Source organism: Rosa rugosa, chromosome 4 (assembly GCF_958449725.1).
Source record: "Rosa rugosa chromosome 4, drRosRugo1.1, whole genome shotgun sequence".
Lineage (NCBI taxonomy): Eukaryota > Viridiplantae > Streptophyta > Magnoliopsida > Rosales > Rosaceae > Rosa > Rosa rugosa.
Window position 1 is genome coordinate 28,731,993 of NC_084823.1, and position 16,460 is coordinate 28,748,452.

General features: G+C 37.7%; 1 long non-coding RNA gene across 1 annotated transcript; it reads right to left on the minus strand.

Annotated features, from left to right (window-relative positions):
* Positions 1 to 14,480: 14,480 nt before the first annotated feature.
* LOC133707457 (uncharacterized) lies at positions 14,481 to 15,945 on the minus strand. The gene is made up of 2 exons (XR_009845123.1): positions 15,227 to 15,945; positions 14,481 to 14,831 (listed from the first exon to the last, which is right to left on the minus strand). It is a non-coding gene; the product is annotated as an uncharacterized LOC133707457 (long non-coding RNA).
* Between the last annotated feature and the right edge of the window lie 515 nt (positions 15,946 to 16,460).

Sequence of the window (16,460 nt, forward strand, 5' to 3'; positions counted from 1 at the left end):
TCTTAGTTTACCACATGAGTCCTCAAAATAGTAATATTAGTCCTCAAAGTGGTAACATGAGTCCTTAAAGTGGTAAAAATAGTTGATGTATGAGAAATGTTAACATACCATAGCTTTACCCTATTTTAAAATCCTTGAAGAATTGTTTATGGTTTAAAAAAAAAAAAATCATTAAGATAGTTTTGTTATTACTTTTCATACAACGCAGACAGTTTTCTCATAGATGTCATTGAGATGAGCAATGATATATCAACTTATTACAATGAGTTCCAAGTCAAGGTCATTCTCATATTCAACTTCATCATTCCCATGATCACCACTAACAGATGATGAAGTACTTTCAGCAGAAAGTGGAAAAAGTCGTGCTTCCCCCAGGACCAACCTAAACTTTATTTCATCCCTGAAATCAATAACGGGATATCATTCAATACAAAGATGAATACCGGGATAACAGTTAGCGCCGTAGAGATAGGTATTTGGACAGCAGTCGGCAGAGAAACAAGCACTGACTGCTGCATCTATGCCAGCTGTCACACCCTTGATTTTTAACACAAATAAAAATCGATATATAACCTCATAATTATACATGCGTGAACGTCCAGTCATCAATATCAAATACCTGGAAACTTTTTCCCATTAACTACACACATATTGATACCCTGAACCAACTATGTCAATATTGACCCACTCCACAGAGTCAAATATTACATAAGCTTAAGAATTAAATTGTCAACAACAAAATAAAACGTAAATGCTCCTCAGAGCTCACTACAAGCGGAAGTCTTTATAACGGTAAAGTCACAAAATTGGCTTCCTACCATAATGCTGCCAGCACGCCACCTCAGGTTCAGCCACGATTACCCTGACCTGCAGGATTAACCCCTACACCATTCCATTGAATAGTGCACCGGGTTGCCACACAACAAACCCGGTAAGCTTATGAAAGCTCGTATGAGTAAACTCAAAACCACAAAGCAAAACACATTTCTTAAGTCACCTCAACCTAACCATGATAAACACATAACTCACAACTACAACCATCTATTTCAAAATCTTCCATAACATGCTTACGTAGGTCAACTCATGACTAAACTACATGCTCAGATTCTTAACCTAGCATCCCATTACACAAATTTCCCATCAAACAAAACCTCCTCAGGTAATGTTTGGAAATCCCTTGACGCACAACGGTGAGTCACAAGGATCACACTCGTTTCCTTCCCACCGGAAGCCTTTGTCATCAGCATGACATCAAGGTGAAAACAATGAATCACCTTCCTATCCTCACACAAAGCACAATCGTCACCACTATGGTCTTCAAGGTAAATCAAACCATCAATCAATAAGATCAAGAAGAAAACAAGGCAATCACAATTCAAAACAAGCAAAACAAGTCATAGTAATCATCATAACCCCACACTCTGACATCCATAGGTAGCTCTGACTATCACAGCAGTCCTCTCGATCTTTGTTAACTTAATAACAATTCAACTCCGCTACCGAGCTGTCATCACACTGATCATCACATAGATTTCATCGATCATCCCACAGATAGCCATCATCCTACTGATCTTCACACAGATAACGATCATCCTACTGATCTTCACACAGATATCGCCGGTCATCACACAGATAGCGATCATCACACAGATATCACCGGTCATCACACAGATATCAATCATCCAACTGATCATCACACAGATAGCAATCATCACACAGACTCATTACTGATCATCACACAGATAGCAATCATCACACAGATTCATCACACAGATATTCCTACACAAGCTTTACCATATCTTAAATCTCACTTAAGATGGTCATATTAGACCCATGGTATCTCAACACATGATATTCTACAATCACAAGTCAATACACAATTTCGCCAATCATCACACAGATTCCACCAATACATACATATATATATATATATATATATATGGTCATCCACTCAGGAATGCCACTATAGTCACAGTTAATCTCATAACTCCAAGACAATATGGTAACTAGACTCATAACGAATATCGTGAGATTTACTCACCTCGAAACTCCCGCTGCGTCTTCAATACAGAACAAGGCAGCCACACCGCAAAACAACCGTCCAAGGATACCTCGTCAAGTACCTAATCACATATGGTTTCAACTTAGCAACAATCCACAAACGATTTAAGTCCGAAACCCCTGTTTTGAACTAAAATCCCCAAAGTGACACCAATCGAGGCGAAACCACATCCGAGACCACCCAATGTCTCCGGAATACTTCTACGATCGATATGCCAAAACCACAAGTCGATCGGAAGCTCGAATCCTCACGGATCGAATAAATCGACCGGTATGAAACCGTAAAAATCATAACAATTCCATACGAACTCCAAAATTTGCATATTATATATCGAAACGCTCGTATCAACGAGTAGAACATATATAATACCAAAAACAGTTCCCTACATGGCCGGAAAGCCACCAGAACGCCGCCATAGGCGGTGGCGCACCGCCGCCGGCCAAAACTCCCAACATCAAAAAGTTTCATCTAAGCATGCTTGTGAATTTTCATAACTAGCTCGAAGTCAGAAAACAAGCATAAAGGATCGAAAACTACCTCACAAGCCGTGGATTACTGTTCAATCCGAGTTGAACCAAGTTTCACGTGAATCGATCCAAACAACCACCAAAGATCGATCAAGGAGGCTGCTCTGAGCTCCCCAAGCTCGGTTTGAAGCCTCGCCGACGTCGGAGATCGGAGAACCGATCGGGTCAGATTCCTCCAAAAGTCGCCGCCTTGCTGCACTTCCTCCGCCGAGAATCGCCGCAAGAGGCTGCCACAGAGACGGCCGCACAAGGGAGGCGAATCGTTCTCTGCAGATTTCAAGGCCGGAGGTCGCCGGAAAATGGAGTTCCAACCGGGTAGGAATACTGGGTTCGGGTCGGGTCAGTCGAAAAACCCAGATACCGAAGGTATCAGTCGAGAGAGAAAAGAGAGAGAAGAGTTGGTTTCCGGAAAAGGAAAGTGGAAAATGAAAATATTTTCTGATTTTCTCTATTTATACCAAAATGGAAACTTCTTCCAATGGCCATAACTTTCTCATACGAACTTCGATTCTGGCGTTCCACATGTCCACGAACTCGTATCGACGCGCTCTACAACTTTCTTGAAGGAAGTTTTCGGAGAATCCCAATGTATAAAAAGTCAACCTTTGCACCCCCTTAAAACCATACTTTTCAAATAATTAATTCGTCTGAAACACTTCCGCTTGGTCCACGAGCCACGAAACCGTCCTATAACCACAATTTAGATTCTGGAAAATCCTCGGAAAATAAATACAAATTTCTGGGGCATCACACCAGCTCCTCTTGAGAGTTTGCGGGAGCAAGTCTCCCTGGTTCAATTTTCCCATGCCACTCATTTCTACAATAGAATGAATTTCCTTGAGTAATTGTAAACATATCTCAAGTTTTCCCTCATCTTGCCCTTTCCCCCTCTGCTTTATCCCTTTCCTCATCCTCAAATTAATAGAAAATGTCTCTCAAGATTAAAATAGATCTATGACCAGCAAGGAAAGATATGAAGCAACTATAAAATTGAAATAGCTTGGCCGCTTGGGGACCTATATATAAAACTTTGGGGTGACACAACCAATGGGTTAAAGTTTAAAATTTTCAAAAATTTCAAGTGAAAATAAGTGAAAGTGAATTGAAACACTTTTTGACACACATTTTAACTTTTACAATATTTTAGGAAGACGTTTGTTGAATTTCTAGCAAACCATTTACTGATTTCACGTGAAAGTGCAGAGTAGCAACTAAAAGGAAAAGCCAATTAATCTTTTTATTATTATTATTATTATTATTTTAATAAAATAAGGGATTATACGATATTAGTTCCTCGGAGGCAGACAATGTAGGGAACAAGTCCCACCCTCAATCCCAAAGGAGAAGGGTCTGCCACTCTTTGGGAACCCACCCCCCACCCCCCATCCCCCTATTTATATTTTATTTAAAAGAAAGTGCAAAATTACATCAGTTGGGGGGACCAAACCAAAACCCAACAAGTACAGACATAGAAGAGACAGAACCCTCTTCATATACAAAAAACTAGAAAAAACAACAAAAAAATCCAACCAAGTAAATGCAACCCAAACCAATCTAAAGACCCAAGACATTAACGAAATCTATAAGAAAGAGCAAACGATAAGTCTTTTCCATAGTATCCAGCAATGAAGGTAGGTAAAGAGTCCCACCACCTAGCACCAACATTAGTAGCACCATAATTAGCAAGCGCATCTGCTACCATATGACCTTCCCTGTAAATGTGAGTAACTCTGAAATGGATTAGACGAGAGAAATAAACACAATTATTCCACACCACTCGCAATCTCCATGGAATTAACTTAGGATTATTGAAGTAGTGCACCACAAGATATGAGTCTGTTTCAAGCCATAAGTGAGTCCAACCCTTTCTCCAAGCAACTCCCAAGGCCTCTATTACTGCCAGTACATCTGCATCAATAGCACTAGGAACCTCAACCTTATGTGCAAAGGCACCTTGAAACAATCCATCGTGGTCTCTAAAAACACCCTCAAAGCCTGCAGTTTCTGGATTACGAAAAGAACCATCGGTATTAACTTTTAACCAATTTACAGGGGGGGCATCCCAATGCACAGGAATGAACTTTGGAGCTTTCAAACTCAATGGTGAGAGGCCAAGTACATTAAACATGTTATGTATTCCTGAAGTAGCAGTGCAAGAAACAAACTGAATGGATGCTGACTCCTTTAAAGAGACCAAAAAATGATGCTTAAATCTCACTGGGTCAAAAGATGCACCATCAGACCTAACTTTATTTCTTTCTGTCCATATGCACCATAAAGCAATACAGAAGGCAAATCCCTAAAGTAGCTTAGTTGAATGGACCATTTCATTTATATGGCTGGGGCTAATAAGCTCAAGAACTGAATTAATATGCAGCAAGCTCACGTTGAAAAAAGAAGCAATCCATTCCCAAAAGCCTGTTATTATTAGCTTGATTCCGTTTCCCTAAAAAAAAAAAAAAAAAAAAAAAAATACCAGGCTAATAATGTTGTATGCAATAACAACTAATTAAACCTCCACTAAGTCATGAAAGCTTTCAAACCAGAAAATTCTCTTTCTATAAAGAATACTATTCACAAGAGAAAATAGGATATAAAATGAAAAATGAAAATATACGGACCAATTATTAAACAGTTCAAGTTTAATTCACGCTAATTAATCAATTATTGCAGACATGTGGGTGACGTAAGGATTGAAGAAAAAATGTGAAAAATTTCATTCCCAATAACCCATATGACTACAACATATATGTGATGCTAAAAGGGATGAGTAATAAACATCTTTCACGATAATTGCCAAGCACGGCAAGCCAATAGACATGTTTTTTTGTGTTGATGGCTGGAACCCATTGAGAGTTTAGGCTTCAAGAGTGCATGAAGCTTTGAATATGAATAAAAAAGAAAAAAAAAACAATTTAGTGTGATACTACTACTCTGCTAAGAAATTACAATTTACAAACACAGATCTTCAGCTTCCATTGATGCACATGATCTCCTTGTTCCCAAATTAACTGGTGTAGAGGACTAATCATCTCACCACCTAAATTAACTAGTTTAATATTGCACGAGTGTGTGAGATATTATTTTTATGGCTCCAAAAATTATCTGGCCTGTTTTTGGGTCCTTTTGTTTTCTCTTCTTTCAGATTTCGGGTTTTTATGAAATTAAAGGTTCAGTATGCAATATTGCAATTTGCAAAAGATGTAAAGAAAAACCATCTAATATTTTAAAAGGAAATTTTTCATAACAATACATGAGGTATCGGCCACTGAGAATGAAGGGGAATTTACTTTCCAAAACCTCATAATGTGACTGGGGTTCAAAACCTGACCCAACATATGTACACACACCGTTAGTTTCCCCGTTACTTTGTGATTTACGTCAATCTTTTGAGGACAAATTCGTAAAAAAAAACTGATATGCTATTGCTATGAACACCCAAAAATTTCTCTCGACACCCAGTTGAACCGCCGCGGCTCTCTCTGTTCCTCTACCGCCCTCTCCAATTCCATTCTTCAATCATCTTCTTTGATCACCAATCAAATTGGAAACCCATCACCATGAACAATAACATCATCAAAAACAAAACCTCCATGACTAAATCGTGTGAGTTTCTGATCTCCAGTTTTAGCAATACTCAAATTTTCTTTATCAGAGATAACCAGAATTGCACAATCAACAATCTCAGAAGGCAATACAATCACTTTCTTTAAACCAAAAATCGTACGAGAACCTTGGATGTGTCTTGGGAAGATTGGAACTGGGTCATCCTTGCCTTCCTTCATTTGCTTCCCATTTTTTTCAGTTCAAGATTTCAAGCTCAGAACCGAAACCCAAAACCCCATCCTCCAATTTCTCATCAAATTCCTCTCTGTCTTCCTCTTACTTAGCTTCCAGAACCTTCTCCTCTCCGTCCATAACCATCTTCAGCTTCTTGATCTCTGCCAGATTCTTCTAGTACCGCTTCAATTTGCGACCGAGGCTCGAGATGAATGATTTACACGCAATTTACGTGTGTTTCTAACTCTAATTACCTTGAAATTAGTGAATACTCAAGCATTATTTCGTAATATTACTTTGTTTTCTTCATTTGTAGGAAATTATGGTCAAGAGAGGAAAAAGACGAAAGAAATAGCGAATTCGAGCAAAAAGTCAACTCCGACTAAAGGAAGAAAAGTCAACTAGTTGACCACCGGGTCAACCAAGTCAACTTGGCCTGATAGCATGAAGTCCAAGGCCCAAGACCAAAGAAGCACAAGTGAAGACCCGAGCCCATTTATATTACATCTTTGTATTCAAATTTCATATTCAAAATGGATGTAATAACAATAATAATAGTGGATCACACCTCACACACATCACACATGTGGATGAGATATTTATTTGTGTTCACACTAGACACACACTCACTTACACTTTTACCCTCCAGTTTTATTTATATTTTCCAAAATGTTTTCTAATCTTCTAATTCTCTACATTTTTATTAGGTTGTTTTAGTCTTTTCATTTTATCCATTTTCTACTTGTTTTTTAGCCCTTTGATCTAGGGTACAAGTCCAATCTTGACCCTTGAACCCAAGGAGGTATTTAAGCACATTTGCACACACATTTCAGAAGCTTAAGACCCATTTTTCTACACCCTAGGCCTTTTGGCTGAATTTGGGACTTCTCTCTTCTCATCTTCCTCCATTTTCCATACTTTCTTTAGTTTTATTTTAGGAATTTGAAGGATTACTCACCCAAAGCTTCAAGGATTCATCAAAGGCTTCTACCTCTACAAGTTTCAAGACTTGGGTAATTGTGCGAGTTGTAATTCAAGGATAGTCATGCTATACTCTTTTCTCTTTGAATTTTGTAATCTTGATGTTTATGATTATGGGTTGTGAGTAATTTCTTTGTTGGGGGTTAGGGTTGTGTGCCCTAACCCAAATTTTGTGTAAAAAATGTTTAATTTAATGCAATGATGTAATTTTCAGATGATGGATGCTTATATCTATTTTTGTTGGGTTAAAATGCATGTCTAGGAGCCTAGTCAACTCTAGGGTGTGTATTTTGAGCATGTCTAGGCTTGACCCCCTCTAATTCCTAAGCTAGAAACCTTCAATTTCGTATTCGAGGGGTTATAAGTATGGTGATTTACACCCGTTGCGTGATTGCGCGGGCGGTCGCTTAGTAGTCTAATTCCTCAATCTCTAGGCCTCTTGATATGAATTAGTGACCTTGAAACGGCTCTAATTCATGCCAATTGAGTTCCTACGACCCTTGAACCGGACTAGGAATACCATGAAAGGGAATTTCGGTCCTTGAGCCTTGAACCGCCTTGGATACGACTACCGCCAAAGTAGGATTTTGCATCTACATTAGATTAGCTTCCGACACACATAATTTGGGTGAACGTGCCTTCTTAGCACCCGACATTCCCATTTATATTGTTTACGCTTTTATTAATTTGTTTGCATTTTTATTAGTTGCTTTACATTTTATTACTTTTTATTAATCTAAAATCAACTCTCAAAATATTGAACTCCAACTGATTGTAAATAATCATCACTAGGCTCTTAGTTTTGATTAGGCTTTGGTGAAAATCAAAGCCGAGCATTGCTAAGGTTTGGTGCCTTAGATTAGCATTTTTATTTGTTTTACTTTCCTTTATTTGCTTAGTGACTTTAGTTCCGACTATCCAAGGAGGATTGTGGGTTAGCCACTAATCCCCGTGGTACGATAATTTTGGGCTTAATACTTCCCTATCTTGACACAATTTGTATGCTTGCGAGAGTATATGAATCAAGTCAATGGCGCCGTTGCCGGGGATTAGGGTTTAATAGCCTTAATCCCTTGGTAAATCGGTTCTAGGTCACTTTGGCATATTTTTGTTTCTTTGTTATTAAAAAAAAAAAAATTTGTTATTCTAATTAGTTGTTATGTTTTGTGTGCTTAGTTTTCTATTTTATTTTTAATTGTTGGTTACTAATCTCACTCTTGGGAATCCATAGGTACTTATTTTTATTATCACTTTGAGTTATCGATTGATGGAGCTATGGATGGGATGATCGTAGGGGATATGAGCAACAAAGTTATAATGGTGAAGGTTATCAAGAGTGGAATCCCTATATCGAGAGCCCAATGCCTTGTTACAACCAACCTTGTGCCTTGTGTAATTCTCCGTGGCATTCACCTTTTGAATGCTGTTTGAGATTTGAGTACCCGGATTTTATGCAAGAGTATGAGTACAATATAGGGGTGTATCAAGAGACATTTGTACCCTAAGCATATCCACAAGAGCAAGCTTTTGAGCCTAGGAAGCCATCACTTGAAGAACAACTAGCTCAATTGGAAGCGTCCAATGCTCAATTGCAAGACTCCCAAGCTTAGTGTTTAGCCTCCCAAGCCCGATTGCATGCTCAATTGCAAGCCTTCAATGCTCAATTGCAAGCTTCTCAAGAAATGACTTCACATTCCAATGAGCAACTTAAGCCTTGTCTTGCACAAGAGCCACCATTCACCATTTGTCATAAGCAAGATTCTTTCTTTGACCAAGTGGAGCCTATTTTAAGAGAAGGAGTATATTTTGAGCATCATGAGCAAGAGTTGCCTATTCAAGATCGAGAGGGTGATGTTCATGTACAAGAAGGTGAGCTTGGTTATGAAAGTTCCAATGCAAGTAGGGTGAGAGACGACATTCCGGAGGAATCGGTGCAATATTGGAACTCTAATTTTCATAATGAAGAGGAGGTATGTGAAGTTGATTCCGAAGAAGAGGATAGCTTGTTTAGTGAGAAGGATGTGGAGCTTGAAGACTTGCACCATATTCCATTAATTGTTGAGGCCGATATTCCCAAGAAGGAAGAAAGTCCTTCAATACCTTGTGATGATGAACAAATTGAAGAGCCAAGGACTTTCTCTCCTCCCACATCCACGAAGATCCATCATGAGCTTCCCAAGGTGGAGAGTAGAACGTTGAGCACTTATGTACTTAATGAGAAGATTGAGCTTAAGGTACTTTTACCTCTCAATCCACCGTTTAGTGACCAATGTTTCTACAATGAGGTTATGCATTGGAAAGGAAGTGGAGCACTTGCACTCAACCCTTCACATCGCACTCAAGAGCTTCTACCACCTATTGTTCTTACGAGCATCATTTCTACACCACTTTTGAAGGAGAGGGCAAGATTGGCTCATAGAAGAAAAATTGAGAAGAAGAGGAAGATTAAGAAGCTCTACTTTTGGTCACCAATTGCAATATTCATGGATAGCTCTTGGTCTTGCCTCTATGACATGTCAAGGAGTCCCTTAGCCCCAAACAATAGGGTGGTCACACTTGAGAAGTATCCGCCTTGACAAAGTTCACGTTTTACGGACCGGCAATGAAGTCCTTAAATAAAGCGCTTGCTAGGGAGGCAACCCTAGCACATCATTGGTAGTATTTATTTCTTTCGTAGTTTATTTTTGTTGTGAATAAAGCTTTTGAGTCATTTTTGGGAGGATGGGAGGTGTATGGAGTTGAAAATATGAAGGAGAATGAATTCTGCAGTGGGCAGTTTCTGTTCAGATGTTCAGTTTAATTTGGGAAACTATAGTTTTCAATATACATGGTAATTCGAGCTAAAATTTTTTCTGAAACTATTATCCTATGGGTCTACTATCTTGTGCCAAAATTTCAGCCTTTTTGAGTCTCTGGAAATTCAGTTATTCAATGGTCAATGTATGGAGGTCAGAACAGAGACAGCTTCTGTACAGTTATTTTGGGAAGCTACACCTTCTACATCCCAAGCAATTTGGAGCTAAAATTTTTCAAAGATGTGTCTTCACATGTCCTCTATATACAAGAGAAACAGTTTTTGATTTGAATCTTCCTAACTTCAGATTTAATGTTCCAAGTGACAGAGGTCAGAAACAGGGCAGAACAGAAACTGCATAACACAACAGTGAGTTTGGGAGCCAACGATGTTTGACTCAAAATTGATAATTTAGTGAAATTTCACCATCAGGTAGTCTTATGAGTCTAGTTTCATATTCAATTAGTCTCACCCTCTTTGCACCTCTGGAGCTTCACATATTGCTGTTTTGGTGACTGAGGGTCAGCAGAAGACTCCATGACAGATTGGTGACTTTGACCAGCTTTGGTTTTCATCTCAGTTGAAGATAGGTGGCTCACTTTATATTGATAAAAATATCTCTGAGTCTACTTTTCAATTTAAGGGTATCACTTAATTATCTCTTTCTGAGTTTGAGATATGGGCATTTGAATGCAGAGAGGTCATTACTGAAAGTTTTCTGCACTCACTAGTTTTGTTCACTCGGGTTGGTTGGACTTCTTTGCACTTCATTTCATCTTTGGAGGATAATCTATGGGCAGTTTTGGGTGTGTTGGAGGTGCCAAGGCCTATGATCTTAATGGAGGACCCTTGTCTTTATTCCTTGCCTATTGTGTGGCGTATTGCTCTAGGACATTCTATGTTCTAAATGGAGTCTACTTTTTCATGAGCACCTAGAGCTAGCTTGGAGAATACATTAAGGAAGTCAAGGCCTTGTGCGTTGAGGTTGGTGTTTATTTTAGTCTTCTCCGAAGATCGTGAGCAATGGAAGGTCGACAAAGGGAGTTTTCCGTAACTTTTCTCCGCATTTAGATATTTATTTTCATACTTAACTCTTGTGCCTTCGCTCGGAATTCACTCTCATGCCTAAATCCAACATGAATTTAGCTTTCGAGCTCACTTGACAACATTGAGGACAATGTTGGTTTTAAGTGTGGGGGTGAGGAATCGGGTGCCCTAAAAAAAAAAATTTCCATTTTTAGATTAGCTTTTTGTACTTAGATTTTAGTGGTTAATGCCTTTTTTTCCAACCCCAATGACGAGTCATGAACTTAACTTGTTATGATTGTGAATAGATTAAGCATGATTTAGGACTTTGAATTTGTTTTGTGATTAAGCGTATATGTGATCTATGCTTGACTATATGTGTGCACATAGCATATGATTAAGTTGGTTCATCATCATCATGATCAGATAAGCATATGGATGATTTGATTGACTTGCATGCCCTTATTTGTGAGATTTTGTGCCTATATCTATGGTGTATGTATCGTTCACTCACTTATTATTTCATGTGTGTACAATTTTATGACATTACGTATCTAGAACTTGCTTGAGACCTCTCAAGGCTATATGTTAGCTTACGATGGGATGGAAAGGATTGAGGCATTAAGCTTAATTACACCATGGCCAAAGAAGCATGTGCCCAAAGATATTTACCACTAGATTGCCACTTTGAGTCTATTTATATATTTAACCTTTTATTCATTTGCACCACAAATCCCTACCTAGCCTATACACTCTTATCCTACCCTTCCGTGGTAGTCGGCGAAGCGATTCGAGAGAATGACTTTATGTTTGAGAGCTTCAAAAGAAAAGAAAAAGTCAAAAGTGCGAGGTTACAAAAGAATAAGTGTGGGGGTGAGTGATTTTGTTTAGAAAAGAAAGTTTCGAAAAAAAAAGAAAAAAAAGAAAAAGAAAAAGAGAAAGTCAAATAGAAGAAAATCCAAAAATAGAAAGAAAGTAAAGTACCGTACATAGTTTAGTGTTGGTTGTATATTGGGATTAGAATGAGTGAGTTAGCATTCGAAAGCAAAAGTCTTAAATCTCTACAAGAAAGAGTTGCTTCACCGGCTTACATGAACTTTGTCTTTCCCTATCCTTCATTTCTATTAGCCACTTACCCTTAGCCCCATTACAACCAAATAAAAGACCTCTTGATCTTGAATGTTGTTAGCTACCTAGCGGAGATGAGATCGAAGAGCAAGCATATGAAGGCGCGTGTTGTGAAATTGCTTTTGAGTGAAACACATATAGCCCCTAAACACAATTGAGCGGTAATATTTAGTGAACCTATGTGAGTTTAGTGGGTTATGTCGGGCCGGTCTTCTATATGCCTATTTGATTGTGGTGGATTGATTTGACACATGGTCAACACATGCATATACTTGAGCATTTCTCACATGTGCATCTTAATTGTCTTACAAATTCAAAAATCTTATATTGTGCTTACATCTACTTCATGCTCATGTACATAATTAGTTCTCCGAGGGTTATGATTGAGAAGGCTAATACCGCACTTTCTTTAGGTTGAGCATATGTGTTTTAGTTAATAGATTTTCGGATATTATTTTACATTTAGTTTGCTTGAGGACAAGCAAAGTTCAAGTGTGGGGGTGTGATTCACACGCAATTTACGTGTGTTTCTAACTTTAATTACCTTGAAATTAGCAAATACTCAAGCATTATTTCGTAATATTACTTTGTTTTCTTCATTTGTAGGAAATTTTGGTCAAGAGAGGAAAAAGACGAAAGAAGTAGCGAATTCGAGCAAAGAGTCAACTCCGACTAAAGGACGAAAAATCAACTTGGCCCGATAGCATGAAGTCCAAGACCCAAGACCCAAGACCAAAGGAGCACAAGTGACGAGCCCATTTGTATTACATCTTTGTATTCAAATTTCATATTCAAAATGGATGTAATAACAATAATAATAGTGGACCACACCTCACACACATCACACATGTGGATGAGATATTTATTTGTGTTCACACTAGACACACACTCACTTACACTTTTACCCTCCGGTTTTCTTTATATTTTCCAAAATGTTTTCTAATCTCTAATTCTCTACATTTTTATTAGGTTGTTTTAGTCTTTTCATTTTATCCATTTTCTACTTGTTTATGAGCCCTTGAATCTAGGGTACAAGTCCAATCTTGACCCTTGAACCCAATGGGGTATTTAAGCACCTTTGCACACACATTTCATAAGCTTAAGACCTATTTTTCTACACCCTAGGCCTTTTGGCCGAATTTGAGACTTCTCTCCTCTCATCTTCCTCCATTTTCCATACTTTCTTTAGTTTTATTTTAGGAATTTGAAGGATTACTCACCCAAAGCTTCAAGGATTCATCAAAGGCTTCTACCTCTACAAGTTTCAAGACTTGGGTAATTGTCGGAGTTGTAATTCAAGGATAGTCATGCTAGCTTTCTAGCCACTATGCCAAAAAAGTCTTCAGACGACAGACCATATCTGTCGTCTGATGAAGTAAAAATCTGTCGTCTAGGTGGCTGCCGTCTCTTAGCCACTCAGACGACAGATATTCTCCGTCATTGATAATGCACTCAGACGACAGATTCAGTTTAAGGTACTGTCGTCTGAAGTACCTAATATTGAAGAATCGGGGTCTTTCTGTCGTCTGAAACACCATACCACTACATATTTATGTTGTTTCTGTCGTCTGATTTGAAGAACAATGACAGTTATATGTCGACTGATTTCGTATGTAACAACATTTATATCGTGAGTTATGTTGTTTGAGATTTCTTTGGACTACAGATAATTGTGATTCTTGTGGTTAGATTTGATTTCTAACTACAGTTTTAGTTTTTTTATGTTGTTTGAATGTCACTTGGAGTATAGTCTTACCCAAATTTCTGTTGTTTGAATTAGTATTCAATCTCATTTTTCTGTTGTTTGTTTGGACTTTAAACCATTGTTTTAGTTATGTTCTGTTGTTTGAGAATGATTAGAAATATACTTTTATGTTGTTTGAAGTAGGTAGAAACAACATATGAACCACCTACTTCTGTTGTCTGAGAGCTCTTTGAACTCCACTTTTCTGTTGTTTGAAGTAGGTAAAAACAACATATCAACCATCTAGTTCTGTTGTCTGAGAGCTCGTTGCACTCTACTTTTCTATTGTTTGAACGTGGTAGAAACAACAGATGATCATTTGTTTATGTTGTTTCTATTTTCTTGATACAACATAAATTGTGAAACCTGCATATATATACATATGTTGCCTTTCAACCATTTCAACATCATTCATTTACAATCATCAAAACCATAAAATTGGACTAAAATCAGCATTCAAAATGATGCCTACGTTTCATTGCATCAACATCATCCAAAATACAATTCATAGTTACAACCATTTCAATATCTGTTTTAAAGTAAAAAATCATGTCTGCAAATCCATTTCTCTGAGCTCTGCTTCCATGTCAATTAAGATAAAGTATTAAGCTTATCTCTTGTTCATAAAGACAACAGTTGAACTATTTAGACATTGTGGACAAGGCAAAACTTGAATCTTAGGAGATAAAAGATACTAGTTACGACTTTGACCACACTAGACTTTAACATGCTTCAAACCTTTATCTGTAGCGATCTTTCCTCCTATGTAGCCCTTACTCTACATAATACCTGCAACCAAAAGTAGAAGCAGAAGTGCTGCTGTTAATATTCCGATTGATGTTATGGCTTTCTTCTTTTTGCCATCATCTGAAGGAACTTCTAAGTCTGCGCAGACTTTAAAGTCATCTTCTAATGATCTTTTGATATATTTTTGAAAATTAAATTTGCTTCCAGGTGCTAAATGAACCTATAATAACAGACCAGACAATCAGCTTGATAAAAATACCACATTACCTGCAAGGCTATATAATTACTCACTACCATCATTAACAATATGGAACACTATGTATAGAAATGAAACAAAAGAAATGCTAAAATAACTTCAACACTCGGAAGAAAATTAAAGCAAGCAATAAGTAATATTAGTTGGACAGAAACTAACATTAGTTCAGAACATGATTTACCTGCAAGGGTATCTAAAGTGCCTCAATATTGCAACAACAGCCAACCCCTGGAACAAAATTCATTGAGAAACTAGTTCAAGAATAACACATCAAGCCATTAGGTTTGGGGGTGACAACAGTCTTTCATATATCAAAAAGATAACCAAGAAAGGAACATCACATAATACCTGCACTTCAAGCCGGAACATCACATAATACCTGCACTTCAAGTCTTTCATATTATCTCATTTACTGAGCATTCTCATTCTCTTCTGAGGTGAATTGATCCCATCATCCTATGAATACTAAAGCTTAAAGCCAAACAAGGCCAGAGGGCAATAAATATTGATCAAGCCAAAAGAAAGAAAAAAGTCACAGAAAAGCAAAAAAAAGACTTATAAGGATTATATTATATGTAATGAGAAGTGACAGATGCATATGGGCTTACAGAACTAGCAGAAAGGATTTCTGAATCAGACATTTACCAAGCCCCACAACTTCAACCAACCAAGTAAATGTCTTTTACATAGTTACAAAGGATCAAGTTTTCAGCTTTTTCCTGCTGCATTAAACACTGTACAAGCCAGAAAGAATTACAACTTATTTTTAAAGCTTTTCCAGAACTTCTTCTTCCTATGCTAAAAATGATTGAAAAACTTTCTTCAAAAGATATGGTACCTGCAACAGTTTTGATGAGAACTAATCAAAACACATAAATCCCATATGCAACTAAAAGTGTGGTGCTGCTGTAACTTTTGTCCGAGAACTAAAGGGGAAGAGATTTCAGGATATGCAGCAAGTCTCTCTTAAGCAAAGTTTAGCTATGTGTTTCCTTGTCAATCAAAAGAAAATCATGCAAAGTTCAAGTACATTTCTAATTACAAACATACAAGATCTAGTTTTCCAAAAGAAACATATTTACTAATCCTTGTAAACTACAAAAACAAAAAGAAACGAAGAGTGGTAAAAGGAAACTGTAAGCACTCTGCACTCATGACATAAGAACACTCATAAATTGGTTTATACAACATTTCTAGTATACAAACAGGCAGAAATCTCTACCATGGTTTCCAGGAATTTTGAGAGCAAAGCACGATACAAAACAAGAACCAATTTCTCAGACACCTCAAGAACCAATTTGTCAGAGTTAAAACTGGGATGTCAGCACCTGTGAAGAAAAGCCAACTGTGAAGGGAAAGAAATCAAAAGCCAACTGTGAAGTATGGTTCACCTGAAATTCAAAAGCTCGGCTCAC